Raw genomic sequence first — 4,327 nt, 5'->3', positions numbered from 1 at the left:
ATGCGGTAGACTAACACAAAACACTTGCACTTCGTAGTAGTTCTTAAACGAAAAGAAAGTGTCTAATGTTGTTGCAGATTGTATATCTACTCGGTTTAAGTTTCTTGTTTTGTTTGTCGGTTGCAGCAGCTGCCCAATACTCACGAGGGGGAAAGTAGCATGCAAACTTACGTTGTCTGGGAGAAAGTGGCACACACATATCCAGCACAGCCGCTGGATATTTTGTGAAAGATGCCAATGCGTTGCAATGGCCAATGGCACAGCAGCTGGCGTGGCACCTTATGCTCACGTGGCAATGTACAAGGTATATGGTGAGGAGGGTTGTTCTGATGCATACATTTTAGCGGCTATGGATACTGCTGTCAAAGATGGCGTTGACATCCTCTCCCTCTCACTTGCTGGTACTTCATTTCCTTTCTATAATGAAGGAATTGATGTAGGTGCATTCACAACAATCCAAAAGGGAATTTTTGTCAGCTGTTCAACAGGAAATTCTGGTCCTGACTACGAGTCTTTGTCCAACGAGGCCCCGTGGATTCTCACAGTTGGACCAAGCACCATTGACAGAAGCATAAGAGCGACAGCACTCATTGGAAATCACGGGAAACTTGATGCGTATCTTTGAACCAGCCTAATGATTTTAATTCAACATTGTTGCCTCTTGTTTATCGAGGCGTGAACGACAACCTATCATTATCTTTGTGTCCCCCAAGATCCTTTGGAAATGTCAAAGGGAAAATAGTGTTGTGCGAGGGAGGAAGAAGAAGAGTTGCCAAAAGGGTAGAAGTAAAAAGAGCTGGTGGTGCTGCCATGATTCTTGTGAACCTAGAGGCTGATGGCTACAACGTCTTAGCTGATGTTCACGTCCTTCCCGCGACACACGTGAGTTATGATGTGGGGTTGATGATCAAAGTGTACATAAACTCAACCACAACACCTCAAGCGCCAGTCTTGTTCAAAGGCACTATCATTGGAGATCCGTTAGCTCCTAGTCTCTTTCCTTTCATCAAGGGGATCAAGCATTGCAAGCCCTGGAAGTTTGGAGCCGGACATCATTGGAGCTGGTGTTAGCATCCTAACGGTATGGCCCGTTTCTGTGGACATTGCCACACCTCCTAATCCTAAGGCAACATTTAACATGGCTTCAGGTACTTCGATGTCATGCCCTCACTTAAGTGGCATTGCAGCCTTGCTCAAGAGTTCCCACCCAGACTGGTCACCAGCTACCATTAAGTCTGCAATCATGACAACCACAGAAGTAAATAACCTTGGAGGAAAGCCTATTGTTGATGAAACACTAAAACCAACAGACATTTTTGCCACTGGTGCAGGCCATGTTAACCCTTCAAAAGCAAATGACCCGGGGCTCATCTATGACATAAAACCAACGGATTACATTACTTACATGTGCGGTTTGAATTACACAAACAAACAGATACAGATCGTCACCCAACAAACAGTGAACTACTCTAAAGTGGGAGCCATCCCAGAAGCACAGCTCAACCATCCTTCATTTTCTATTATAACTAGGTCATCTAACGAGTCTAAGTGTCAGGACTATACAAGGTCAGTGAAGAATGTTGGGACGGCTAGTTCAACTTACTAGCTGGATCTTAATGTGCCACATAAAATGGACATGAGTGTGAATCCTCAGGTTCTAACATTCACAGAGGTTAACCAAGAGATTACGTTCAGTGTGGAGTTTATTGCACAGGACGGGGCTAGGAAGGATGGTATACTGTTTGATCAGGGGTACCTGAGATGGGTTTCTGATCAGCATTCTGTTACTATCCCCATATCTGTGATCTTTGACACATAGGAAAAGACATCACAAGATTGCAGAGAACGATAGGAGTTGAGCTCAATAAATAAGTGATACTCCAGCGGTGCCATTTTAGACACTCAAGATTTAATTTTCGATTTGCAAGTCCTTTGTATCATTGCTTACATACTATAATTGAAATTGATAAAAGAAGTAAATGGATAAATGGATTGTTTACGGTTGTATCAGCTGATGGACACAGTTCTTCAGTTTTTTTTTTTTTTTTTTTTTTTCAACATAGAACTAATAATCTAACAGCATTAGCCAACATACAAATTTGGGGATTGTCGTGCATAATGACAAATAAAAATTAAACTAAAGAGCTTCAAGCAAGGTCTTCAAAGGTTTAGATTATACGTACCTCTAGCGTGTGTAGAGAAGCCAACCGAGCAGCTGATCTGGTGACTTGCATAATTGAGTTTCAGAAGCCCATGTTCCACAATGCAGGTTCTCATGGTTAATGTACTTTCACCCTCTGCTATATCGCAGTGGGGTCTGCTTCACCAACCTTTTCACTTCCAGAGTTCAGAGTAGAGGTTACGGATGACATATTAATGACTAAACAAGTTTACCTTCATACGTGATTTAGAAATATAGCAACCCCAAGCTCCTCGAACCCCCTTCAAGAAATGCTGAATGCGCCCTCTAGAGGCTAGAATTGTAAAAGTCGAAAAAATGGTCTAAAAATATGTGACATTTATCCTGATGAGTATGTCAATTACTTATGTGATTTGAATCTTACAGGCAGTGAAAGATAGGCATGATCACATAACAAAGCATAAAATGTCGAGTCCAAAAGGCGTACCGGCAGCACAACTATCCTTCATCTTCCGATGCATTTGATCCAAGTCCTCTGACATTTACAAGGACAGCGACAAATGTTGGCTCTGCTTTCTCACTTTATTACTATGGGTTGTTCCGCCACAAGGATTTGACAACCGTGTAGTGCCCATTGTAATTACTTTCACGGAGACGAAGCAAACAGCAACGTTCTCTGTGACATGTACTCGAATAGGTGACAGTACTTGGGATGCAAGAAACCTATTGAGATGTTTGAGAGGATAATACTATTTAGCATTCACGTTAACTAAATACTAAAATGGGGATGAAATGGAAAATATAAACAAATTACAAAGATTAGTAAAAATTGAACTATGTTTATTTGAGTAGTATCTTCATTTGCGAGTAACGGTTTCTATGCATGACAAGAATAAATATGTTGTCCGCTAAAAGATAATCATAGGCGTCAATTTGTAGTCTAGGATTGGTTTGGATAGACAACTCACTGGATTTAATGGAATGACAAACGGAGAATGGGATGTCCACTTGCAATTTTCGTTTAAGTGAAGGTATAAAATAGATTAGCCGTGAAGAAAATTTATTTGGATAACGAACGAGGCTATAAAGTGTAGGATTGTTCACTATGCGCAATTCACATCTACATAATTCCAAGTAAATAATTGGCATTTTGTGTAAGAATATTTACAAAATAAATAAATATTGGTATTATAAATGCTGCTGGGTTATGTATAAGGTAACAAATATTGGTATTTGTTTAGTTCTAACCGAATTCATCTACACTACAGAGACGGATAAGAGTTTGAATCTGGAGTACGATGGGTTAAAGAAGAATACTCTATCCACAGAGCAATCCATGACTTGCAAGAAACGACTCTTTCTAATGTCTAAGTTGCTAGTGGCAGAATATAAACCAACAGAAAAGGACAGCAAAGTCCCAACGCAAAAAAATTCAGGCAAGTTGCTAACTAGTGCGACATCAATTATATTAATAGTAGCTTCTTACTAGAAGAGAATAATTTGTTGGAATTCCTTTGTCCCACATAGACCAAAGAGCTTAAGAATAAGCAATTTATATAGAATTACCCTACTCTAACCAACACCGAGACCTTTTGTATTAAAACCCCACACCTAACGGATTGAGCAGGTGGCCAAGTGGGGACAGTATCGATGTTGTTGGAGTGGGCTCATGGCTCGCCTACTTGAAATTTAAGATAAATAACCTCCATAAATGCTAAGAACTGTCCGGTTAACAAAAAAGGTAAGGATGGTCAATTAGTTTCTCTCCCTCATGAGAGACTCTCTCTCTCTCTCTGAGAGTCCCTTTTCACTGGTTGTGTGGACCCAAACCAAAGCCCAAAGCCAACTAAATACAAGCACAAGTGGGCCAACAAAGTTAAACAAAAAAGAGCCCAAAAGAACAAAAGAACCCCTAATCTTCTTCTTCCACCACCTCTGCTACAGGGAACCAACCGGATCTGCAAGCTTTCATGTCTCGAACCGACAAACGCCTCTCCAATCGCATCAACCAACCGCAACGCAGCAACAAAGGAAAAAACAAGTCACAAAGTAGAAGAAGCTCGTGGCAATACTCGAGCAATGCTGCCAATAATGGTAGCAACCAGTGAGAAAGTGGTGGTGTTAGGAATATCGGGGCTCTACACACTCTCCCGAGTAACCGCAACAGATCGTGGTAAGAAGTGACTG

General features: G+C 41.1%; 1 pseudogene; it reads left to right on the top strand.

The window, feature by feature from the left end:
* Nucleotides 1–1,819, top strand: LOC137721943 (subtilisin-like protease 3; annotated as a pseudogene).
* Nucleotides 1,820–4,327: the final 2,508 nt, after the last annotated feature.

Source organism: Pyrus communis, chromosome 17 (genome assembly GCF_963583255.1).
Source record: "Pyrus communis chromosome 17, drPyrComm1.1, whole genome shotgun sequence".
NCBI classification, from domain to species: domain Eukaryota; kingdom Viridiplantae; phylum Streptophyta; class Magnoliopsida; order Rosales; family Rosaceae; genus Pyrus; species Pyrus communis.
This window is presented reverse-complemented; position numbering and strand designations above follow the sequence as displayed.